Source organism: Rhinoderma darwinii, chromosome 4 (genome assembly GCF_050947455.1).
Source record: "Rhinoderma darwinii isolate aRhiDar2 chromosome 4, aRhiDar2.hap1, whole genome shotgun sequence".
Lineage (NCBI taxonomy): Eukaryota > Metazoa > Chordata > Amphibia > Anura > Rhinodermatidae > Rhinoderma > Rhinoderma darwinii.
This window is the reverse complement of record NC_134690.1, coordinates 332,286,596-332,313,872: the sequence shown is the minus strand read 5'-3', so window position 1 is coordinate 332,313,872 and position 27,277 is coordinate 332,286,596. Positions and strand designations below refer to the sequence as shown.

The following is a 27,277-nucleotide window of genomic DNA, read 5'->3' as shown; positions in this document are numbered from 1 at the left end:
TGGAGCTCAGAGGGGGAAACCACTTGAAGACCATCAGCCCCCCACTCACAGTAAAATGACCATCAGCCCCCCGCTCACAGTAAAATGACCATCAGCCCCCCACTCACAGTAAAATGACCATCAGCCCCCCACTCACAGTAAAATAACCATCAGCCTGCCACTCACAGTAAAATTACCATCAGCCCGCCACTCACAGTAAAATGACCATCAGCCCCCACTCACAGTAAAATAACCATCAGCCCCCCACTCACAGTAATGATCATCAGCCCCCCACTCACAGTATAATGACAATCAGCCCCCACTCACAGTAAAATAACCATCAGCCCCCCACTCACAGTAAAATAACCATCAGAGGAATGACACAGCGCATAGAGTTCTGAAAAAGACATGTCAGGAGAGGTGACAGGTCCTCTTTAAGGGACTCTTCTGCAGAGCCAAATATGGTAAATGTGCACCCTCGGCCCCCCCCACTCACAGTCTAATGACCATCAGCCCTCCACTCACAGTAAAATATCCATCAATCCCCCACTCACAGTAAAATAACCATCAGCCCCCCACTCACAGTAAAATGACCATCAGCCCCCCACTCATAGATTCCCCTTGTAGGTAGTGCCACAAAGCCCCCTGTAGGTAGCGTCACACAGGCCCCTCTGTAGGTAGTGCCACACAACTCCTTCGTAGGTAGTTCCACACAGTTCCCCTAGTAGGTAGTGCCACACAGCCCCCTTGTAGGTAGTGTCACTCCTGAAGCAGAATCCCCAGCCATAGCGTTGCCGACTCTGACCGGGGATTCCACTCCAGGAGTTGCCCCGGATGTCACTGTCCATATATGGACAGGGACATCAGGCGGAGCGCTCCAGGAGCGGAATCCCCAGCTAAACGGGGATTCCGCTCCTTTAGGGAGCTGCAGTGGCGCTAGTAGATACCTCTCTGCTCTGCTATAGTGGCGTTGCTACCGCTGTAGCAGCGGCTGCTAGCGGCGCCGCCAGCCATGGGGGGCCTGTTTAGACGGGCGGCATGGGCGCCCTCATGCTGTTATCCGCTAGCAGCCGCTATGGCTGTTACAGCGGTAGTGACGCCATTGAGTGAAGAAGCGCCCGGGCGGAAAGGCGGCTGCTGAAGTCGTTGGGCCCGGGCGCTTCTGAAACAAGCAGGAGAAGGGAGCCAGCGCAGCGCCCCCTTCCTCCTGCTGAAGTGATGCGCCCTGTGCAATGGCACAGGTCGCACACACGTAAGGCCGGCCCTGCGCATATATGTGAACATATGCTAAGGCTCAGGCTACACTGTCCCTTTACACTACACTACACTGTCGAAGAACAGAAGCATACAACTTGTGTGACTTAGGTCTCATGCACACAACCGTATTATGGCTCCATATAAGTTGTATGGAGCCAGAATATGTCACCCGTTGAAATCTATGAGCCCACACTGTAGCTCCAGATGCCTCCAATTTCATACAGAGGCATATGGAGTTTTTTTTCTCACTTATTCATAAGAGGCAATGTAGGTAGAATGACTGAAGGTAGACTACAGGTGGAATATTAGATGATTGAGGGTGCACGAATGGGGAGAAGCGGGATAAGTTATCTTGGTTTAAACAATGTTAGAGACGGAGGGGCTGTTAGATTTTAACATAAAAAGCTGTTATGTATCAGTGGCTCCTGCTCTGGTGGACCAGGCCCGTTCATGTATTACATGGACGGCTACTTATTTGAATGGCTGCCATGTAATGCTACATTTCCCCTGCAGTAGAAATATACGGTTGGCCGCCCAATCTCCTGGCGATAACTTCTAGTCAGCAGGGGTTTCCGAAATGGGCACTGTGTCAAACAGCTCAGTATAAATCAGGGGTTGTCTTGGTGAAACCCCTCTGGGATTTCTGATCAGAAGGACCACTATATTCTATATATTTTTCCGGGCTCCACAGCCCCTTTCATTCTAGCACACAGCCGGACCTTAGTACCCATCCCAGCGCCAAAGTAGAACATTTTGTACAAAGTTGCACATTTACCTTATTTACTTTGCAGAAGAGCACCTGCAACCTCTCCTGACATGTATTTTTTTGTAAATAATTGTATTCACCATGAAATAAGAATTCTGTGGCATCTTTTCTTAGAACTCTACAGCGTAGAGATTTATGAAAAAAATGACAACTGCTACCAGTTGAGGGCGTGTCCCTACACAAACTGACATTGTCCAATCACTGCTGACAAAGTGAGACTTTGTAGGGACACACCCATTTGACAAGATGAATCGTAAAACCCAGTTGTCAATTTATTCATAAATTTCTAGGAGGAATAACAGAGGAATGACACAGCGCATAGAGTTCTGAAAAAGACATGTCAGGAGAGGTGACAGGTCCTCTTTAAGGGACTCTTCTGCAGAGCCAAATATGGTAAATGTGCACCGTTGTACAAAATGTCTTATTTCTAAGAGCCCTGCTTGTTAGGGAGGTAACATGTGCTCTTTAAATCGACGATATAGTACGTCGATCCGCACTTGTTTAGCTCCATTTACATGGAGTAATCATTGTATAGTTTAGTGTAAGGGGACAAACAAGATCGTTCGTCCACATACAGTTTGCCTTACTGTCAGCAGCACATCCCCTGTTTAAATGGGGATATGTGTTGCCAACAACGATGATTTTTATTGCTGCATAAAAGATGCGACAGGTAATAGCTGGGCCCTTTGACAAAGAACGATGATCGGGAATGAGTGTTTTGTTCCCCCTGATCATTGGCCCATGTCAAAGGGCCTGTAGCAGAATGGAAGACTGCAGTTCAGGTGGATCTCCAATTTCCCCTTAGTAAATACTGGTTTACATGGACAGATTTCTGCCCATTACGCGTGCCAATCGACGATATAACAAGTCGATCGGCGCTCATTAACAGACCCTTTTACACGGGCCGATGCTTTACAGCAGGGGTAGGCAACCTTTTTTGTATGGTGTGCCGATAAAAAAAAAAAAAATCAAAGATGAAGTACTCCGTGTGCCATGCAAACATGTAAGACATATAAGACAAACTGTTACGACATATGTGACATAAAACTATTAATCAGGTAATTAAACTTACATTTCAGTGTAACCCTTATCCCTGACTTTCTTTGCAAAGAAAATTCATCTGTGGCGCATACAAGACTACTGAACACCACCTTTGGGGCGGGGTGCATGTTGGAGAAACCGCGGCTACTGAACACCAGCTGGAGGGCGCTGCACACAGGAGAGAGAGAGACTACTGAACATCAGCTTGGGGGGCACATTGGAGAGACCGTGGCTACTAAGCACCAGCTTGGCAGGTGGGGTGCACATAGGAGAGACCACGGCTACTGAACACTAGCTTGGGGGTATGCACACAGGAGAGAGAGCTGCCAACTTTTGCTAACTCTTATATTACATAGTGTTTACTGAACTTGTGGTGCTGATCACCAGAAGAGAGAGAGCAGTGCTGCATTGTGTTCTTGTCAAGTGTTCAGAAGCGACAAAGACAATGAAGCACTGCTTTCTTTCCTGATGATCAGCTCCGCCAATTGCATAATGAAGTGCCGCTCCCTCTCATTGTGTTCAGCGCTGCCAAGCATACAGCAACACTGGACACCGGGAGAGGTAAGTGTGCCAGCAAACCATGCCCCGGGTGTCGGCTGCAGCGCCAGTGCCATAGGTTGCTGACCCCTGCTTTACAGTATGGGGCTGAACGATAATTAATAGCCTTATGTTCCTCAGGTTATGTGTGGCAGTCACCATATAATTTTTTACTAACTGGATGTATAGTTTCTTGTAGTTTAGAATCATTTTATCCTTACAGTAAAGGAAATACATTGTAAATGCACTGACATTCCAAGATCTCCTGCTGATAGCTAAAAACCACAGTTAGCTTGGCACTGGCTAAACTGGTGTTTGGAGTATGAGGCTGGGTTCACACGACCTATTTTCAGGCGTAAACGAGGCGTATTATGCCTCGTTTTACGTCTGAAAATAGGGCTACAATACGTCGGCAAACATCTGCCCATTCATTTGAATGGGTTTGCCGACGTACTGTGCAGACGACCTGTCATTTACGCGTTGTCGTTTGACAGCTGTCAAACGACGACGCGTAAAAATACAGCCTCGTCAAAAGAAGTGCAGGACACTTCTTTCAGACGTAATTTGAGCCGTTCTTCATTGAACTCAATGAAGAGCAGCTCAAAATTTACGGCTGTCAGAGAAGCCTCGCAAAATGCGAGGAGGAGCATTTACGACTGAAACGAGGCAGCTGTTTTCTCCTGAAAACAGTCTGTCTTTTCAGACGTAAATTCCTGCTATCGTGTGCACATACCTTAAAGGATCCCTGGTTTTCACCCATCAACCGCCATACGGAGGTGTAAACTTTGCTGCGGGGAATCACCTGGTTGCAGTTTCCAGAATAGTCACCAACTAGCAGTTTGATCAGGGAGAGCGAAAAAGACAAACAAGAGCAAGAAAGTAGTCATTACCAGGTATCAGTCCAGAGAGCAAAAAAACACCAGAGGATAGGGAAGAAGCAAGGTCAGGGGCGAAAGTCAGGCAAATGGTCTGACTATCCAGCGTTCAGTAACCAACAGCAACACCAAGCAGAAAGAGAATCCAAGACATGTGATCAAACAAGCCGGGGCAAAAAGTAAACGTCACAATAGAAAATACAACACAGGAACCAGGTTAGAACAAACTAATAACTAGAACTCAAGACATTAAAATAGAGCGCCTAGCGCTATGATTGGTCCAGCCGCTGGAGACCTTGATTTGACGAAAGGGTGTGAGTCTTATCCTAGTCGATCGGCCATACTTTCAAAGTGGCGCCGCATGGTAGAGGACGGCACTAGAGCATACACAGGTGAGTATGTTACAATACCCCCCTTTTACGAGAGGCCACTGGACCCATAGGTGCGGGCTTCTGAGGATTTTCAGAATATAACTTTCTTTTTAACCTGTCAGCATGGACTGAACTGGCAGGTACCCAGGCCCTTTCTTCAGGCCCATAACCTTTCCACTGTTCCGGATACTAAGGCGACCCCCTCACCTTCCTGGAGTCAACGATTCATTGAACCTCAAATTCCTAATGGCCCTCTATAATAACAAATTGGGATGGTTCGGTAAGTCAAACCGGAGACTGGCAAGGTTTTAGCGAAGATTTATGGAATACATTCAGAATTCACAGGGAAGCAAGTAGTAAAACACAAAAAGCAGTTGGATTAGCTGCCTTCTAAAATTTCATAAGGAACAATATACTGAGGTCAAAGTTTAGCTAAAGAGATTTTTAACCTAAGATTTTTGGTTGTTAACCAAACTTTATCCCCCACTACAAACAAAGGACCAGAAGATCGCTTCCTATCAGCAGCCAGGTTCAAATTCCACTGAACTTCTAAGGGTCAGTTCATACTGAGTTTTTGGAGCGGATTTTTATGTGGAAACCGGGTTGGAATCAGCGCATAAAAAACGTCCCAAATCGCCCCTCATTGATTTCAAAGGCAGGCAGAGAATTATTTTTTTTCTCCTGGCTTTTGGCCGTTCGCAGAAAAAAAAAAGCAGCATGCTCTTTCTTCGAGCAGTTTCCGCCTTTGATCTCCCATTGAAATCAATGAGAGGCAGAAAAAAAAACTGCGGTGCTCGTTTTGAGCGTTTTTTTGTCGATGGTTTTTGTATTAGAATCAACGAAAATCATAATAACAAAAGAAAGGTGAGGTAATGATTCTTAAGGACAAACTCAGTCAGAGAAAGATAAGAGCCTGTTCACATCAGCATTAGGTTCCGTTGATGGGTTCTGTCGGACCTTGCCGTCAGGGGAACCCATCAACGGAAAGGTAAATGGAAACCATAGCTTTCCGTTAGCATTACCATTGATTTCAATGGTATTACTTCCGTTGCTAATGGTTTCCATTTGTCTGCGTTCCTTAAGGTTTCAGGTTTTTTTTTGCGGAAACAATAGCGCAGTGGACTGCGCTATTTTAGATAGTGTCGCACTGCCCTCCGTAGATAGTGTAAGGGCACGTTCACACGTGGCGGAATTGCTGTGGAATTCCGCTGCGGACAGTCCACACTGGAAATCCGCAGCAGACAGTCTGTCCATTGGTTTCCACACCTTTTTAGTTATCTTCGTGCAGACGTTGCGGACAACTCCGCTGCGGACCATAGGCTGCGGTACTGAATTTGGTGTCCGCAGCATACACTGGCTGTTGCGGACTTGATGCGTACTTGTGGCGGAATTTCTCCATTGACTTCAATGGAGTTGCAAAATTCCGCAATGAAATCCGCAGATGTTATGTGTGTTGCGTTGCGGATTGCTTTCACGAACAGGATATTTCATCATTCTGGCTGGACCTATGTGTTTCGAGGTCTATAGCCAGACTGAGATGGAATGTTTTAAAAGAGAGCAGGATGTACTCTTCACCTGAATCCGCAATGACTAATCCGCAGCAATGTACTTCTCATTTAGGCTAAGGCGCAGCGGAATCTGCAACGCAGATTATGTGCGGCATTGATGCGGACAGTGTCTGCAGAAATACGCCACGTCTGAACATGCCCTTACAATTTCCCCTTGTAGATGGTGCCACAGTGCACCACTGTAGATCGGGCCACACAGTCTGCTTTAGATAGTGCCACACACTCCCCCCTTGTAGATTGTGCCACACTCTCCCCTAATGCTGCCTGTAATCTAGTGAATGGCAGAGCAGGGTATTCAATTGTATCTGCGTCCTGAGGACACAGATACAATTGAATATGGCAGTCACCAGTAGCTGGGACACGTCCAGGACATTAATTTGCCGGGATTGTCTCTGTAAATTCGGGACAATCCCAGCAAATTCGGGACTGTTGGCAACTACGTAATGTACACAGTAGCTTTTTCTTGCAATTGCTTTCATGCAGTAAACTTACAGTCAACCACTAGATGGTGGTGTGGTTCCATGTAAAGTAATCGTCACTGTGCAGGAGTCTACTGGGTAGAAAGTGTAATAGCTATTTCACATTAATATTTGACCTGTGTTACTAGTATGGTGTCGTACTGTTGTTATGATTATTTATATTGCATTTGAGTAATCTGCCACACATTATTGTGTATAGTGCATTTTGTATATGCTCGATATACTGAATTCAGCCAGGAAAGACGCTCTACACGAGACTGTATTTACATAGTACAGTTGCAGTTGATATTGGTAAAGTATTTATTTTAGTTTTTTACTAAGAAAGAGAGAGCAGTATAGTGCCAAGTGCCATACAGTGCCAAGGCAATGACAGATATAGCCTAGATGAATAGTGCATAGTGCTTTAAATGCTTACAAATAGTGTCATATCGTAGTGTCATATAGTGCCATACACTGCCCATATGAACAGCGTCATATAAATAGTGCCATACAGTGTCACATAATCATGCCATACAATGCCTAGATGTCATACATTGACTTTAGTGTTGTAGTGTGCCCATAGGGATAGTACCATTGTGTCTGCTTGTGCAGGCCTCAGGCCTCTAATGGCTTTTAGCTTTTTCGATCTGCGTTCAGATACAGGCTGACAGGCTTTCTTGTACTGACTAATCAGGAGCTATAAAAAATAAAAACAAAACTGTACCTAGACAAGCTGGCTTTGCCAGTTGCTGATTTTGGTTGCTTTTTATAAAGTTTATTTAAAGAGACCCTCTGTAGTAAGTACCATTATAAAATGGGTCCAAGAACTAATAAGGCTGATATGTATGAAGTAGTTGTTGTTGAAGCAATCTGAGCGCCAAGAATATTTCAAAAGTCCCTTGTGACTGGCATACTGTTATAGGGTCATCTGTGGCTGGCATGCGCTGTTATGGGGCATCTATGATTAGCTTACACTGTTATGGACATCTGTGAATATATTGGGGCATCTGTGGTCTCATAAAGACAACCCATGTCTCATGGACATCATAGAGGGGAATCCCCCGCTTGGAACACCCCTCAATGAGACAGAGAAGAGTGCCGCTATGGAGGAGCTAAGAGTAAGTGATGAACTCGAGCTGTTCATATATTACATGGAAGGCCAGTCATTTGTCCGGCTGTGGAAAACTCAGCTCTTGCCAGGGGTGCTGTAACATGCCGCTTTAAGATAAAGTTATACATGGATGCATTTAATCCCCCTCACCCTTACTGTTTATGTTAAAGAGTAACTAATAGTGCCATGTCAGAAGTTTTGAATGGTGGGGGTCCAAGCACTGAGACCCCCACCAATAGCTAAAACAAAGCGGCAGAAGTGCTCGTGTGACCGCTCAGCCGTTTCGTCTCTGTTCGGCTTTTTCCGGTAATCAATGTATCGGTGTACGGACTCAATAGAAAGTCTATGATGATACATCGGCTTTCCGGAAAAAGCCAAACAGAAACGTAGCGACTGAGCACTCACACGAGCACTTCTGCCACTTCGTTTTAGCGATTGGTGGGGGTCTCAGTGCTCGGACACACACTAATCAAAACTTCTGACATGTCACTATGACATGTCAGAAGTTTGTTGAACATTTAGTTACCCTTTAAAGTATTAGCCATACTGCATATGTAGTAGTACTAGAGCGCATATATAAGCGTGCGTACACACACTAATAATCAAAACTGGTGCTGATTGATTGCTATGGGCACCAGCTCCAATTTTCCTTTGGATCACTTTTGATAAACCTTCCCCATTGCGTTTTGTTAGGCCGGGTTCACACAGAGTTTTTTGCAGGAGGAAAATCTGCATCAAAATTCAGTTTGGAATTTTGAGGCAGATTTTCCTCAGCCTGCACGCCGATTTTTGCGGCGTTTTTCGCTGCGTATTTCGCCCACGGCCATTGAGCGCCGCAGGCATAAAACGCAGCGAAATACACTTTCTCTGCCTCCCATTGATGTCAATGGGAGGTCAGAGGCGTAAATGCCCGAAGATAGGGCATGTCGCTTCTTTTTCCTGCGAGCCGGTTTTTCCCAGCCTTACACGTTACATTGCTGTAAACGTTTTAAAAAATAAACAGCAAAAAAAAATATGGCTTTCAGGGAACACTTTTTTTGTTTTATTTTAAACTGTAGCATACCCTATCCTTTGTGGTTTGTTGCGTACTTGTTGCAGTTTATCCCTATTGACTTCAAATGGGAGAATTGTGGCATTGAAAACGACATGTCTATCAGTGGTCACAGTACCACGTTTTCCCATAGAAGCAGTTATATGTATAGGTATTTGCATATATATTTATGCATGTATAAATCTATAGCTATGTGCTTGTACATATCGGCTTGTTTATGTGGCATTATTTACAGTCTCTGTTCCCTCCATATGTATTTTGCCCAACAAAAAAAAAGAGAAAATATATTGGAAAGGTTTTATATTGTCCACAGCTTTTTCAAAAGTAAAATAAAATACATAGAGAAAACACAGACCACAAATATGGCTGTGTGAGCATTTTTCAGGTGTCTGGAGGCATACCCCGTGTACTGGCCCTGGCTGAATGTGATGTGCATTCCCTTGGGTCTGGATTTGAGGCCCCGTAAGTTATTGGGTTAGCCAACAATGATCTATATAATGGCATCAATAGTGCACTATAAAAAAGCACTAGTCATTGTGTTTATATATTTAAAAAGAAAAAACAGCACACATACCTGGTCTACACTGCGCTCCTCCTGCAATGACAGAAATACACTGTTTGGCTCCAAATAAAATGTTCTTAGCTATTAGAAACTGGCACCCTTAGGCCCCATTGCGTGGACTGTCTGGAGTGAGGACCACCGCATGGCGCATTTTCACACAGCTATAACCACAAGTTGATGGGTCTTTGTGTTTTGCTAGGTCAGCACACCCATCTATTTCTGTGAATTCAACAATGATGCAAATGTATCTAAATGACTAGCAAGACTGCCCACTCAAAAGCAGATTACACTATAAAATATATCAAGCAGCTATGCTTTTCCAACAACTGGTGTAGTAAGCGGAACAGGAGGACATCAAGTTGACTGTGCTCTCTTATATGCTCTTCTTACATGATCTTCTGTGGCCACCCTGCAATATCCACTGGCGACTGACAATTCCTTTTAGGTTTGTGTGGACAGTAACCAGACCCTGACCTTCTATGACTTTTTTGGGAAACATAGAGATAACCAGATGAATGGGTCTGTTGCAGCGACTATAACAAGACTCCAGGCTCTCAGCAGCCTGCAACCTCCATTTCTAGCAGGTACAAAACATAGTGTAGATTATAGCACCATAGCTTATGTTTAAATATTTGTAATAATTTTTCACATCAAATATGTGGAATACATTATAAATATGTCATGATACAATACATGTTAACCTCCATCCCTCCCTACACACCTACATATAGAGGGGAATAAAATCAGACCCTAAAGTTCCAGGCACTCTTAGCCCATTCATCAACTTTTCTATACCAAGGTCTACATATCTTCGAAACGGTATCCATATTACCTCTAGTTTACTAAAAAATTTATTTTAACAAAGAGTTTTGGGAAAAAAAATAACAAATATATTTCCGAAGCTGCATGGTTCAGAAGGCTCTCTGATTTGCAATTACTTGTTATTAGTTTATTTGCTATAAATCACACTATACTTACTGCCTTTCTTTTACTTCTTATTTATTTCATTTCTATGCTAAATTATATTCACATGGCCCAAATTTAAAATTTTAGTTATTCTTGATAAGTTATTAAATATGTAGAGCAACATTTCAAGTAATTTTCTGTCAACTTGTGCCAAAGCATATGTAAGAAATCTCAATTCATCATATTAGAGCTAAAACATTTGTTCTCCTTTTAAATTAAAATTTTGGTTTTTAGAACAGAAGCTTGATAATTCATTTAAATGTGCATGACCCTTTGTAATGTACTTAATAGTCTTATAAATTTGTTGCCATTCTTCCATCGATAGATATGGTATTTCCCTATTTTGAAAACTCTCTTGAATATAATATAATCTCAAGATACATTACTTATTATAATTTTTCATAAATATCTTATCTAAATCAACCATAGTTTCGTATATAAAATGCTGTCTATTGCGACTGACATTCCACCATACATACTCAATGTACCTGAAAAAAATATTTTCTGCATGATACCAAATAAATTTGCCTCCATATTTTGATAAATTTACTTTTAATATCGCATAGTTTTAAAACCTTCTGGGACTATATAGAACTATACTGCAGTACTAGGCACAGCATGAAGAACCCCTTTAAAGCAAATGTCTAGTTTTGAGCACAAACATATGTAAGGCCTCATGCGCACAACCGTAATTTTTATCCGCAATTACAGATCCGTAATTGCGGATAAAAATACTGATCCATTCATTATTATGGGCCACGGACACCTTCCCATATATTTACAGGTAAGTGTCCGGGCCGAAGAAATGACACGCAAAAAATAGGACATGTCCTATTGTTTGCATTTGCTGGAGATTCCACCCAAGCCAGAGCATAGGCCAAAGAGAGATAAACCTGGTAATTCATTCATCGACGGACGATCATGTGCAGACCACATAGCGACATTTAGTATAGATTTTCTATTAGTATAGAGTTTGGAGGACGCGATAAAGCAGTCTAAATTCTAGATAGGCTTTCCTAGATGGAGGAGTTACAAGTAAGTTTTCAAATTTAAAATAAGTTTCCAAAAATGTATTTTGGTTTTAAAGTTCTTAATGTAAGGCGTCATTATATTTATATTTGTTTTTCTGTTTTCACCAGGTTCCCTTTCTTTGTTTAACCTGTTCCCACACGACGATGTAATAGCACGTCGTGGTGGAGGGGGTGATGTTTGGAGTGGGCTCACCTGCTGAGCCCGCTCTGTAAGGCTGGGTTCACACGACCTATTTTCAGACGTAAACGAGGCGTATTATGCCTTGTTTTACGTCTGAAAATAGGGCTGCAATACGTCGGCAAACATCTGCCCATTCATTTGAATGGGTTTGCCGACGTACTGTGCAGACGACCTGTAATTTACGCGTCGTCGTTTGACGCGTATATGGACTGCCTCGGCAAAGAAGTGCAGGGCACTTCTTTGCCACGTAATTTGAGCTGTTCTTCATTGAACTCAATGAAGCACAGCTCAAGATTTACGAGCATCTCAGAGCGTCTCAGACGCCTCGTAAATTACGAGGAGGAGCATTTACGTGTGAAACGAGGCAGCTGTTAACAGTCTGTCTTTTCACACGTAAATGCCTCTCATCGTGTGAACATACCCTTAGACAGCAGGTTTCAGCTGTGTATTACAGCTGACACCCAGGACTAACGGCCAGTAACAGCGATCACGCTGTTCCTGGCCGTTTAACCCCTTAAATGTTGCGATCAATCACGATCGCAACATCTAAGACATTAGAAAGTGTGGGCGGCCCCCACTGACAGCTCATTGGCGCCTTCTCAACGTGGACAGGGGGTGCCGATGGTTGTTATGGCAGACCAGGGGCCTAATGAAGGCCCCCAGTACTACATTTCTTCATCCCCTGTTAGCTTTTTTCTAAATATGCAAATGAGGCTACACTAGACAAGTGGGTGTCAACACCAGCGATTCTCCTTAGGTGGAACTACCTCACAGCCTCTCAACAACTACTATGCCTGAGCACAAGAGGTCCCAATTTCCCAACCACTAGTCATAATTATAGTGATTAAAATGTAACTTTTATTAATGTAACTAAATAAAGGACGTACAACAAACAAAGAGTTAAAATTTATACAAAGACGGCCAGCATATCATAAGAAATCGGATATGTGTATGTAGCATATCGCTACAGTGCAGTGTGGCAGACTCATTCGGCAGCTGCAGACTGCCGTTTACACATCAAGTCACACTGAAGTTAGGTAGATAGCTAGGACATCAGTGAGCATTAAAATGACCACAACCCCCCCCCCCGACATATTTCGATAATTTGTATAAAGCATGAAGCTGCTTTATACAGTGTGAGAGACTGAGGCTGGAAGGAGGGGGGATCACTTCAAAGAGCCATATCTCGGGCTGTGGACAACATAGATGTTTTATATGGCACCAGGATCGCAGTTCTAGCTGTGAAACAACTAGGTATCACCAGTTGAAAACACAGTCAGTAATGGAAGCTGTATACTATATGATCACACTGTATTGCTTGGCTGGGAAGAGGAGAACTGTATGAAGCTGATTGGAAAGTGTCATACAGAAAACATTACACCACCCAAAGTGAAAAGAAAGAGTATCCTCCCATTTGGCATGCATAGCCAAATTAGTATATTTAGAAAAACGCACATAAACATTTTTGGAGAAAAATATTACACTGTAACTATCAGCATCATAGCGCCTATTAGATAAGTTAGGACATAGGTATAACAGTTCTCACCGGTTTGTTCGTGGATCCTCGGTGTCGTCTGGGAGATGGTGCTTGGAACCCAGGCAACGCTTGGCACAGCGGGTAGGGGCGGTCGGATGGATAAGCAGAAGTCAGGACAGGCAGTAGACGTCGTAACGGGTATGGCAGCAATAGGTCAAGGCAGGCGGCAGGCGTCGTAACGGGTATGGCAGCAATAGGTCAAGGCAGGCGGCAGACAAGGATAGTCAAGTTCAAGCAGAGGTCAGTAACGGGAAATCCAGACAAAAGGCAGAAGAAACGGAAACAGGGAACTAGGACACAGGGAACTCACGGGGAACTTGGTTGAAAAAGCAGGGATGGCAGGGAGGAGGAACCCTAAATAGGAAGTTCTAGGAATTAAGGCGCGCGCTGGCCCTTTAAGGCAGGACGAGTCAGTGCGCGCGCCCTCTAGTGACTGCAGCCGCACATCGAGGATGCCGACCGCGGAAGGAGGTAATGGCTGGACTCACCTGACGCCGTCCAGGGCCAGCAGAGCGTCCGGACCGGGTAAGTGGAGCTCGGGATGAGAAGCTGATGAGGCAGGGCGCCGGTACCGGAGCAGAGGCCGTGGGAACGGCGGGGAACGGCGCGGCAGCCGTTACAATAGGTCATTATTAAACTAGTGACAGATCCTCTTAGACAGGAGCCTGTAAAAATGCCAATATTATGCAATTCATTAGTATTGCAGTGTATTGTACCAGTGATCTAACGATCGCTGGTTCAAGTCCCCGAGGGGGACTAATGAAATGTGTAGAAATAAGAAAAAGTTTTTAGTAGTGTCACATAAAAATATATTAAAAGTAAAAAAAAAACACTTTTCCCATTTTTCCTCTAAAGTAATGTAGAAAAAAAAAATTGGTATCGCCATGTCCGTAAAAGTCAGAATTATTAAAATATACCATTATTTAACACACACGGTGAACACTGTAAAAAATTACAATTTAAAACGCCAGAATTTCTATTTTTTGGTAACTTCATATCCCACAAAAAATGAAATAAAAAAAGATCAAAAAGTCTCATGTAGCCCAAAATACCAATAGAAACTACAGCTCGCCCCGCCAAAAAATATGCCCTCATATTGCTAGATTATTAGAAAAATAAAAAAGTTATGGCTCTCAGAATGTGGTGACAAAACACAAATTTTATTTTTAACAATTTCTTCCTTGTAAAACAAAAAAAACCTAAAAAATATATATAAATTTGGCATCACTGTAATCGTATTGATTGGTAGAATAAAGTTAACATGCCATTTTTACTGTACGGTGAAAGCCGTAAAAATTAAACCCCTCAAAAGATTGAGTAATCACAGTTTTTTTCCTATTCCACCCCACAAAGAATTTATATGGTACAATAAATGGTGTCGTGACTACAACTACAACTCGTCCTGCAAAAAGCAAGCCATCATATGGCTTTATTGATGGAAAAATAAAAAAGTTATGGCTTTTGGAAGGTGGGGTGGAAAAATTAAAACGAAAATAAAAAAAATGGCTGTGATGGGAAAGGGTTAACCCTCGAAAGGTCCCAGATAACTCCTTTAATAACTACCAGTGTGCTGAGTCCTCTCGAATAACAGAAAAACACTGATGCTTACATATATATGTTGCTGGTCAAATTTTTTATTGCGATTGGCAGTCTATCTGTCACATCTTTCTGAATTTTAGAAATACTGTGAAAGATTAAAAGGGAAACAATTATAATTAATCATGACAATACTGTAAATTGCTAGATCCCAAAAAAATGCACCCATATTATGGCTGTTTTACCCTGCCATTAGAATTTGAAAAAAAACCAAAACATTTTCTGCCTTTTCTGAACGTAAAGATCTACAGAAGTGGAATGTGAAGACGTCAGTCTGCAATGAACTGACAGGAAAATGTAAAGTATTACCCTGACCTACTGAAAGGAAAGTGACAAGTTTTGCCCAAAACTAGCTAATCTTAAAATGTCTAATGAGTCACATGAAGTGTGTTGTTACAACTATCATTTCGGTATAGCATGTGATGGTGGGCACTCATGCCTCTCAACTTTCATCAATAGCAAAAAGTAACAACTCAAGCAGCGCGGGCAGCGCACAATATAAAAAATTAAATTAAATTGCACAAAATAGCGAAATTTTTAACTTTAATGCACACCTCTAACCCCGCCCAATCCCTATCCATACACATGCAGTTTTCTTTGTGCCCCCCACACAGTAATAGTGCACTAATTTGGCTATCAAACAGTAATAGTGCTACATTGGACCCCACACACTTTCATAATGCCCCTTTGTATTGCACCCAGTAATAGTCTCCCCACACAGTGATGATACCTCTCACACAGTATCATGCCCTCATAATCCCCCTCACCGTATCATGCCCTCAGAGTGCCCACACACACTGTATAATGCCGCTATAGTGCCCCCACACACCGTATAATGCCGTCAGTGCCTCTCCACAGAGTAGAATACCCTGATAGTTCCCCTACACTGTATAATGCCCCCATAGTTTCCCCCAAACAGTATATGTCCCCATAGTTCCATACACACACACACACACACACACACACACACACACACACACACACACACACACACACACACACACAGTTTAATGCACCCATAGTGCCTTTCCACACACAGTTTAATAGACATTACAATTTTATTACCACATAAAGGGACACATGTCATATTTTAAAAATGTGGCTGTGTCAGAAAGGTAAAAACTGGCTGCGGTGGTTAAGGGTTAAAATTCCAAGCAGTGTTCTGATTGGTTGCTGTGGTTGACTATGACATTTATTGCCTCAATGTTTAAGCCACGCCCCTTTTTAATCAGCAGTTCTACTGTCAGTTCCACAGATTGTCCGACATACATCACATGAAGATGACTGCCACTGTCTGTCACAAGGATGAAAACTGTTTGGACTAGCAGATACATGGAGAGCAAAGCGCTGACAATGTGAAGGTAAGGAGGATCAATGTGACTCTGTTGCCCAAGGGCATAGTTGTAAGGCACCTAGCATCTGGAGCACATAACCTACAAGCCCCCCTAGCTCTGCCCCTTCATAGGGATACAAGGGTACATATAAATTTAATGCCAGCCTTGCTCCCAAATGGTCTGGATCCAATGGGACAGTCAGAGGGACAGTTTAGGTATTTTTTAGAACAGCGCAGCCACTGTTACACTGATTGCCATGGTAGCAGCAGCCATTTTACTAGAGTCAGTTAGAGGGAGTGAGCATGCAGCTACTAGACATGAATGTAGACAGAGCGCTAATAACAAGGTCAAGTTCACAACATGGAAAATTATTGCCGCCCCTCGCCCTGGAAAGAGCTTGGAAATAGTAAAATCTAATGGCCCCCTACATACAACTTGTATAGCTACAAAGTGTAAGTCCTACCAATCAGAATACAGTTTTCCTAGTGCTAGTTTAACATTTAAGGTAGTGATCTGTTTGGTTGCTGCGGTCAATATTGACACTTATTAAGGGAGATTTTTTTAAATTGTCTAAAAGAAAACCTGGACTTGTTGACCATAGCAACCAATCAGAGGTCAATGAAAGCTGCACTATGATTGGTTGCTATGGGCAACAAGAACAGCTTTTCTTTTAGGCCTGGATCACACAGAGGATTTTGCAGGCAGAAAAAAATCTGCCTCAAAATGTAATTTTCCCGTGGCCATTGAGCGTCGTGGGAAAAAAACGCAGTGAAAAACGCTTTTTCCGCCACCTATTAATTTCAATAGACGGTCAAAGGTGGAAGTGCGACAAGAAAGGACATGCCGCTTTATTTTCCCGTGTGAGGCTAAAAGCCACCTCGGAAAGAAAATGCCTCCCATTGAAATCAATGAGAGGCGGTTTTGGACGTTTTTGGCGCTGTTTCCGTGTCAAAATCAGCGCCAAAAAAACTCTGTGTGAACTGGGCCATAGACAATTTCGATAAATGGGGCCAATTGTATCTAAACATAAGCCCCGCTCACATGTTATATATTAGCAGTTACATAGCATGATATATCATTTCCAACTGACATTTCTTCCAGTCTTTTCCAGAGGAACAGTTTAGGTATTGTTTAGAATAATGGGGCCAGTGTTGCACTGGTTGCCATGGTAGCAGTAGCCATTTTGCAAGAGTCAGAGGAAGTGAACATGCGGCTACTAGACCTAAATGCAGACAGTGCGCTGATAACAGGGTAAGGATCACAATATGGAAAATGAAAGATCTGACAGCGAGAGAGTTTATTTATTTATTAATTTTATTTGAGAAAACAATTACTAAAAATTCAATATGAACTTTCGGAATAAGAATATAAATGTACAGCGGATCATAGAATGATTATTATCCATAAATTATACAGCACCAACATATTATGCAGTGCTGTACATTGTAGGATAGAGAGGTACAAAAACAGACCCCAATGCAAAACATTAGAAGTATAAGGGCATGACCAGACATGGTGGAATTGCTCTGGAATTCCGCAGCGGACAGTCCGCTGTGGAAATCCGCAGTACACACGTTTCTTTATTGCTTTCCACAGCTTTTTAGTTAGGTTAGTTTACACGCTGCGTAGCATAGGCTGCGGTGCGGAATTTGGTGTCCGCAGCATACTCTGACTGTTGCGGACGTGTAGCGGACTTGTTGCGGACTCATTGCGGAATTTCTCCTTTGACTTCAATGGAGAGTCAAAATTCCGCAATGAAATCCACCGATGTTATGTGTGCTGCGCAGCGTATTGGTTTTACGAACATGATAGTTCTTCATTCGTGGCTGGACCTATGTATTTCTAGGTCTACAGCCAGACTGAGGAAGTCAATGGGGATACCGTAAATTCGGGTGACTACGTCTGTGCACCCGTAATTACGGGAGCATTGCTAGGCGACGTCAGTAAATAGTCACTGTCCAGGGTGCTGAAAGAGTTAAACGATCGGCAGTAACTGTTTCAGCACCCTGGACAGTGACTTCCGATCACAATATACATCAACCTGTAAAAAAAATAGACGTTCATACTTACCGAGAACTCCCTGCTTCTTCCTCCAGTCCGGCCTCCCGGGATGACGTTTCAGTCCAAGTGACGGCTGCAGCCAATCACAGGCTGCAGCGGTCACATGGACTGCTGCGTCATCCAGGGAGGTCGGGCTGGATGTCAAGAGAGGGACGCGTCACCAAGGCAACGGCCAGGTAAGTGAGAATTTCTTTTACTTTTACTAGGGAAAGTGCTGTCCCAACTCTCTATCCTGCACTGATAGTGAGAAGGGAAATACTTTCACCTCAATACGCAACGGCTTGTCCGCATCAATTTAACCCGTTAGTGACCGGCCCATCGTGTTTTTACGTCGGTCACTAACGGGCCTTATTCCGATGCCATAGACTTTTTACGTCGAGCAGGGAGCTGTCAGATCTCCCTGCTCTCAGCTGCTAGAGGCAGCTGAGGGCTGGGAGCGTCCCTGCTCTGCCGTGTGAGATCGATATTAGTATCGATCTCACATGTTTAACCCCTCAGATGCGGTGCTCAATAGCGAGCACTGCATCTGAGTGGTTTTGGAGAGAAGGAGGGAACTCCCTCTCTCCCCCACCGACACCCGGCGATACGATCGCTGAGTATCTGTGTCTCCCATGGCAGCCGGGGGTCTAATAAAGGCCCCCAGGCTGCCTGGAGTGAATGCCTGCTAGATCATGCCGCAGGTATGACCTAGCAGATGCCTGTCCGTGTTAAACAGACAGGCAGTAATACACTGCAATACAAAAGTATGGCAGTGTATTATAAATGCGAATGGGACTAGTAAAAAAGTGAAAAAAAAGTTTAATAAAGTTAATTTAAAAAAAAATGTGAAAAAAAATGAAAAACCCAGCTTTTCCCCTTACAAAATGCTTTACTATTAAAAAAACTAAATAAAGTTAAAAAGTTACACATATTTGGTATTGCCGCGTCCGTAACGACCCCGACTATAAATCTATTACATTATTTAACCCGCACGGTGAACGCCGTAAAAAAATAATAAAAAACTATGGAAAAATTGCTGTTTTCTGTGAATACTGACTTTAAAAAAATGTAATAAAAAGTGATCAAAAAGTCGCATCTACTCCAAAATGGTACCAATAAAAACTACAAGTCGTCCCGCAAAAAAAAAGCCCTCATACAACTGCATCGGCGAAAAAATAAAACCGTTACGGCTCTTCAAATATGGAATCACAAAAACAAATAATTTTGAAAAAAAAGGGTTTTTACTGTGTAAAAGTAGTAAAACATACAAAAACTATACAAATTTGGTATCGTTGCAATCGTAACAACCCGCTGAATAAAGTTATTGTGTTATTTATACCACACGGTAAACGGCGTAGATTTAGGACGCAAAAAAGGGTGGCGAAATTTCAGATTTTTTTCTATTCCCCCCAAAAAAAAGTTAATAAAAGTTAATCAATAAATAATATGTACCTAAAAATGGTGCTATTAAAAAATACAACTTGTCCCGCAAAAGACCTTATACAGCTATGTCGACGCAAAAATAAGAAGGTTATAGCTCTTGGAATACGACGATTGAAAAACGTAAAAAATAGCTTGGTCATTAAGGGCCAAAATAGGCTGGCCATTAAGGGGTTAATGCCCATTTTAGGCAGAGCCGCAACAGAATCTGCAACGCAGATTATGTGCGGCATTGATGCGGACAGTGGCGGAAAAAATACGCCACGTCTGGTCATGACCTAAAACAAGAGAAGAGAGCCCTTCCCAAAAGAGGAAAGTAAATCGAGGTTGTGGGTCAGGAGTGGCGGGATTATTATTATTCTCTGAAAAACTAAATGTATATTTTAATAGAGACTTTTTCTCATATTTCTCTTTTGTCTTATAGGACGTCTTGAAAATATACAACACTTCAAAGCTACAAAGTATCAGTTGTCACATGGAGCTCTATGGGAGAAGAAATGGCTATAGAAAAGGATGAAGACGTAAGTATCCGACCTCTGTAATCTAGACGTGGGAACGATTGACAAGAAAACCAATTAATATCTAGATTACACACAATATGTCCTAGGAGAATAATTGTAGAATATTTATCGAGTAACAAAAAAAATGGATAATATTTCAGCTGTACTAGAAAAAGCCTCATGGAGGAAAGGGAGGGAATTTATAACAGGGATGGATGTTCAACAAGAGGAGAATGACAGGAAATGTGGGAGCAAATATTATGTGTAATAGAACAAATTCTATAGGTTAAAAGTAATGTTGTAGAGAAAGTGTCATTTCTGGGGGGATAAATGAGGGAATGTGTATAATGTTTTGAATGTGAAAATTGTGTCATTAGTCAGAAAAAAGTATGTCAAGTCCTATGGCAACCAAGTACCTGTGGGCAATCAGAGCTCTATGGGAAATGGTGGCTCCTATAGGTGAAAACCACGGACGTGTGTATCTTCCTATTTTTTCTGACCACTGACTTTTAATAATGTTTTTATTTGTATAGCGATCTTATGTTTAATAGGAAAAATTAGGATGTGACAAATATTCTATAGGTTATGAGTAATAATGAAGAGGGCCTCATTTCTGGGGGATGGATTGGGAATTGTGGGTCATTGGTCAGAAAAAAGTCAAAACCTTTAAGTCCTGGGGGCAACCAAGTACCTGTGGGCAATCAGAGCTCTATGGGAAATGTTGGCTCCTATAGGTGAAAACAACGGACAAGTGTATCTTCCTATTTTTTTTGACCACTGACTGTTATTTGTTTTTTTTAGAGGATTTATTCATGAAAGGTTATTAACCCCTTCCCGCATGTACGTGATGGAGATCGTGCGGGCACAGAAGCAGTGCCCGCACGATAGCCGCGGGAGCCCGGCTATGACTGACAGCTAGGCTCCCGCTGCAACTGCCGAGATTGAAGAAACCTTCCATCTCAGCCGTTTAACCCATTAAAGGCCGCAGTCAATAGTGACCGCAGCATTTAAAACTATAGACAGAGGGAGGGAGCTCCCTCTGTCACCCATCGGCGGCCCGCAAATGCGATCTCCGGCCGCCAACAGGTTTCCATGGCAGCCGGGTGTCTAACAAAGACCCCCAGGCCTGCCCTGGCTGTATGCCTATTAGGCCATGCCAGAGGCATGGCCTAATAGATTGCCTGTCAATTTTACACTGACAGGCAATAATGCTTTGGTATGTTAAGTATACGAAAGTATTACATCTGTGATCAGTGGGACTTAAAAAAAGAATTAAAAACAGTCAAATAAAGTTTTTAACAATATTAAAAAAAAATGTGAACAGTAAAAATAAAATAAAACAATTTTTTCCATAAAAGGTGGTTTTATTTAATAAAAGTGTAAAATCAAACATGAAGAGTACACATATATGGTATTGCTGCGATCGTAACAGCAAAAAGAATAGAGTTAACACATTAATTCAACTGTATAGTGAACGCCGTACAAAAAAACCCGCTAAAAACAACATCAAAATCGCTTTTTTTCGGCATTCCCCCACCAAAAAAATATAATAAAAGTTAATCAATAAGTCCCACGCACCCCAAAATAGTAACACTGAAAACTACACCTTGTCCCACAAAAACCAAGCCCTCATATTGCGATATCAATGGAAAAATAATACAGTTATGGCTCTTGGAATACGGTTATGCAAAAATGTATTATTTTTATTTAGTAGGTTTTTTATTGTGCAAACGTAATAAAACATAAAAAACCTAACATATGTGGTATCATCGTAATCGTACCAACCCATAAAATAAAGGTAACATGGTATTTATGCCGCATGGTGAACGGCATACATTTCAAACGCGAAAAGCAATGCAGGAATAGCGTTCCTTTCAATTCCGTTCCCCCAAAAAAGTTAATAAAAGTTAATCAATATAATATATGCACCAAAAAAATATGCCATTAAAAAACACAACTCCTCCAACAAAAAACAAGCCCTCATACGCCTATGTTGACGGAAAAATAAAAGAGTTATAACTCTTGGAATGTGAAAATAAAAAAGGATGCTTGGTCATTAAGGCCAAAATAGGCCTGGTCGTTAAGGGGTTAATAGAGGAAGAGATATGTAGCATGGGGAGTTCATTGTAAGTGTGGATATATTGCAATATAGGAAATATGGGAATAAATATTATGTTTGATAGGACAAAATATGGATTAACAGATATTCTATAGCTTAAACATGATGTTGGGGAGGGTGTCATTTCTGGGTGGGGGGGGGGTGGATGGGGAATTGTGTGTGATGTTTTGAATGCAGAAATTTTGTCACTGGTCAGAAAAAAGTAGATCAAATCTTTAAGTCCTGTGGACAACCAAGTACCTGTGGGCAATCAGAGCTCTATGGGAAATGGTGGCTCCTATAGGTGAAAACGACGGACGTGAGTATCTTCCTATTTTTTTATGACCACTGACTGTTATTACTTTTTATTATAGTTTTCATTTTTTATGAAAGGTTATTAATAGAGGAAGAGATATGTTTCATGGGGAGATCATTGTGAATGGGAATATTTTGTAATATAGGAAATACGGAATAAATATTTTGTTTGATAGGAAAAAATATGGATTAACATATATTCTATAGGTTAAATTGATTGAAGTTGGTGAGGGCCTCATTTCTGGGGGATGGATGGGGAATTGTGTGTGATAGTTTGAATGTAGAAATTGTTTCATTATTTAGAAAAAAGTAGATCAAATCTTTAAAGGCAATGTGTTGCCATAAAAACATGTTTTGTTTTTTTTAATTAAACATTTAGTGTGTGGGTGATTAAACATTGTTCAAATTTTTTTTATTTTTTTCACGAGATGGGAAATATTATAAATTAATTCTAATTTATAGTATTTCCCATTTCTGGTCACTAGATGGAGCTATTCCCAAAATTGCAGCATTGCAACATTGGGTGAAAAGCCCTCGCTCTAGTGAGCTCTCAGCATCCCTCCCTCCTTTATCCTGGCTAGTGCCGGGATAAATGAGGGGTTTGAACGGTGTAACCTCCTACACTGTGTGTCGCCATTTTTTGAGCTAACACACAGTGTAGTAGGTTTACATACAGTAGTAAACACACACAAACACGGAACATACATTGAAATCTCTTACCTGCTCCTGCCACCGCGGCTCCCTCCGGCCCGTCCGCTCCGTCTGCTGCCGCTGGTCCAAGTGCACAAGTCCGGAAGCCGCGACCGGAAGTAGTAATATTACTGTCCGGCTGCGACTTCCGGTCCACAGGAAAATGGCGCCGGACGGCGCCAATTTCAAATTGGACTGTGTGGGAGCGGCGCATGCGCAGTTCCCACACAGACGCCGTACACACAAGTGAATGGGACGGGAGCCGTTCGCAGTCCCTATGGGACTGTGGCTGCCGTATTCCATGTCTGTATGTGTCGTTAATCGACACATACAGAAATGGAACAAAAAATGGCAGCCCCCATAGGGAAGAAAAAGTGTAAAAATAAGAAAAAGTAAAACACAAACACACAAATAAATATAAACGTTTTTAATAAAGCACTAAAATCGTTAACATATAAAAAAATAATTTGTGATGACACTGTTCCTTTAAGTCCTGGGGGCAACCAAGTATCTGTGGGCAATCAGAGCTCTATGGAAAAAGGTGGCTCCTATAGGTGAAAACAATGGACGTGTGTATCTTCCTATTTTTCCATATTAGAGGAAGAGATATGTTTCATTGGGGGATCATTGTAAATGGGGATATTTTGCAATATAGGAAATATATGAATACATATAATGATTGATAGGACAAAATATAAATTAACAGATAGGTTAAAATGATGTTGGGGAGGGCGTTACACATGATTATGGCCCAATTTGGAGGAGCAGAGATTTTTTTTGGCTTATCAAATAAACCTGTGAAAAATAGTGAAGCTTTAGCAGCCCTATTCAGAGGCTAACAGCTACCTAAAAAGACAGCCATTATAAAAGTCCAGGCATATACAAGGAAACAGTCACCTGAGGTCACAGGTAACATAATGGCAGATGAGGTGGACAGAAGGCTTTAGATTATCTGGGCTGTAACATGCCATAATCAAAAGACTGTTTGGGCCGGTATTTGCATGATCCAGTTGGAGATAGGCGTCAAATTTCACGAAAGGAGAAAATACCACCTGTACCCAAAGGGGAGCAATTCCTAATCTTGGGGATAATTATAATCAAAGTGATCCTTCTATATACAGACAGGAAATATATCATTGCCCCATGGGTAACAAGACTAGTGAACCATGGTGCCTTTTCAATAATTCCCCAAGGTTTGGGGAACTAGCAGATATGATGAAACATCATATGAGTGGCGCCTTTATGCTTCCAAATGATATATATATATTCTGTGGTCATAATGCCTATCAATGGATACCCATAGGAGTAGAAGGAACCTGTACATTAGCTAGACTCCAGCTACCCACATGGGTATGCGAAAATACTGATTTTCCTTAGAGTAACATACCAAATCATATGTTGTTTAAGAGGGAAGACAACCCAAGTAAGGCTAAATCCCTAGTACATGTTTCCTGGCAAGAAAAGTTAGGCCTATCACTTACACTAGTAGGCACATAATATTGAAAAGCTTGCTGACATATTTCAGAATATGTTTATGATGCTTTAAATATAACTAGCACACTTACCAGTCAGCTTATTTTAGTAACTAATCAGCATGCTTTGGTCCTGGACTATCGGATAACATCCCAAGGCGGTACGTGTCAGATAGTAGGCCCTGCCTGCTGCCATTATATAGAACCCTCTGGACTGTTGCAAGTCAAGTGTGATATCAAGGCGAAGAGGGTTAAGGAAGAGTTCAGGAAAGTTAACTCTCAGGGTGACTGGAATTTGAAATTGCCAGATTGGCTTAGTTGGCTAACAGCTAACTGGTTTAAGGGAATAGGTGCTTGGTTTTACGGAATATTACATGTAGCTTTGCAGGTATTTATTATAAGATTACTGATTTATCTGACTGTCAATCTAATTTTTAGACTGATGACAAAGTCTTGTAATTGTTAGAAAAACCCAACACAGATTAAAGTTCCATGTGTAGAAAAAGGAGTAACATTGGGACATGAAATAACTTCTACATCCTTGCTCCCAGTAGCAGTTCCCATGCCTCGATGGATATGCGTCTACTGTGATGAATGGAACCCCTCTCAAGTTGACATATGCGTCCATTGTGGTTGTCAGGAAGGAATAAGATAATTAGGGATCTGTTTTTTTTTGGCAGGAACACCCCACTCTTAGGTAAATGATTTATAGATGATCTGTGGGAAAGGATCTCAAGGCAAGTTTGATGATCCCACTGTTTATATGGCTACCCGTATAATCCGTGATATACCACAGTTTCGGCTGTAACTCATGATAGGTAGATTCCCCAATCTAATGGCCACTATACTAGTTTAGGAAGGGATAGGAGGATCCAAGTTTTCACCTTCAGAGGATATCGGGTCCCATAGGGATAGAATCGTTGGATGCTATTAGAGTAATTTGTATAAATTGTATAAATTATCAAAAAAACGGCATTATATTCAATTAGATATGTATGAGATATGTATAAGATATGTTTTAAGATTTCCATTCCCTTTCCCCATCATTTGAATACATGGAATTAAGATGACGTCATCTAGCAATCCAAACTAATAAATAGTTGATGTGTTTGAAAGGATTCTAGGAAGAAAGTCATTACCTTATATAGAAGTATTTTTGAATGCATGCATTTGTATACATGGCATTGGTTAATGTGTGTTAAGTGAAAGCGTGAACCTATAAATAAAGGCTCCGTTCACATCCATTTTAGATTTCTGTACATCAAACCATTGTATGTGAAATCTCTGCCGATCTGTCATTTTTGTGAATTTGATTGAATCCTGGACAAATTCTGTTATCAACAAAAGGAACTTAAGGTTGATGGAGATCACTCTAACACTTCCGTTTTCTTCTGTCCACTGACTGTTTTTAATGTTTACATTTGTACAGGGGTGTTATGTTTAATAGGACAAATTAGGATGTGACAAATATTCTATAGATTGTGAGTAATGATCTGGATGGTGTAATTTCTGGGGGGATGGGAATTGTGGACTATGTTTTGAATATAGAAGCCAGAAGAAAGTAGATCATATCTTTATGTCTTTGGGGCAAGCAAGTACCTGTGGGCAATCAGAGCTCTATGGGAAATGGTGGCTGACATAGGTGAAAACGACAGACATGTGTATCTTCCTATTTTTTCTAACCACTGACTGTTTTTAAAGTTTTTATTTGTACAGGGGGTGTTATGTTTAATAGGACAAATTAGGATGAGACAAATATTCTATAGGTTATGAGTAATGATGTGGAGGGTGTAATTTCTGGGGGGATGGATTGGGAATAGTGGGTTATGTTAGGAATGTAGAAATTGTGTCATTAGTCAGAAAAAAGTAGATCAAATCTTTAAGTCCTGGGGGCAACCAAGTACTTGTGCACAATCAGAGTTCTATGGAAAATGGTGGCCCCTATAGGTGAAAACAACGGAATTGAGTATACTCCTATTTTTTCTGACCACTGACTCTTCTTATTTGTTTGTTTTTTTAGATTTTATTTTATGAAAGGTTAATAATAGAGGAAGAGATATGTAGCATGGGGAGTTCATTGTAAAAGGGAATATTTTGTTATATAGGAAATATGGAAATAAATATTACGTTTGATAGGACAAAATATAAATTCACAGATATTCCATAGGTTAAACATGATGTTGGGGAGGGCGGAATTTCTGGGGGATGGATGAGGTATTGAGTGTGATGTTTTGAATGTAGAATTGTGTCATTGGTCAGAAAAATATAGATCAAATCTTTATGTCCTGGGGGCAACCAAGTACCTGTGGGCAATCAGAGCTTCTATAGATGAAAACGACAGATATGTGTATCTTCTTATTTTTCTGACCACTGACAGTGTTTAATGTTTTTATTTCTATAGGACAAATTAGGATGTGACAAATATTCTATAGGTTATGAGTAATAATGTGAAGGGTGTCATTTCTGGGGGGATGGATGAGGAATTGAGTGTAATTTTTAAA

The 27,277-nt window shown here is 41.6% G+C and overlaps 1 long non-coding RNA gene across 1 annotated transcript; it reads left to right on the top strand.

Moving 5' to 3' along the window:
• The first annotated feature begins 16,142 nt into the window (after positions 1 to 16,142).
• LOC142761254 (uncharacterized) lies at positions 16,143 to 20,216 on the top strand. Its single transcript, XR_012883586.1, has 3 exons — positions 16,143 to 16,248; positions 17,323 to 17,472; positions 20,126 to 20,216. It is a non-coding gene; the product is annotated as an uncharacterized LOC142761254 (long non-coding RNA).
• Positions 20,217 to 27,277: the final 7,061 nt, after the last annotated feature.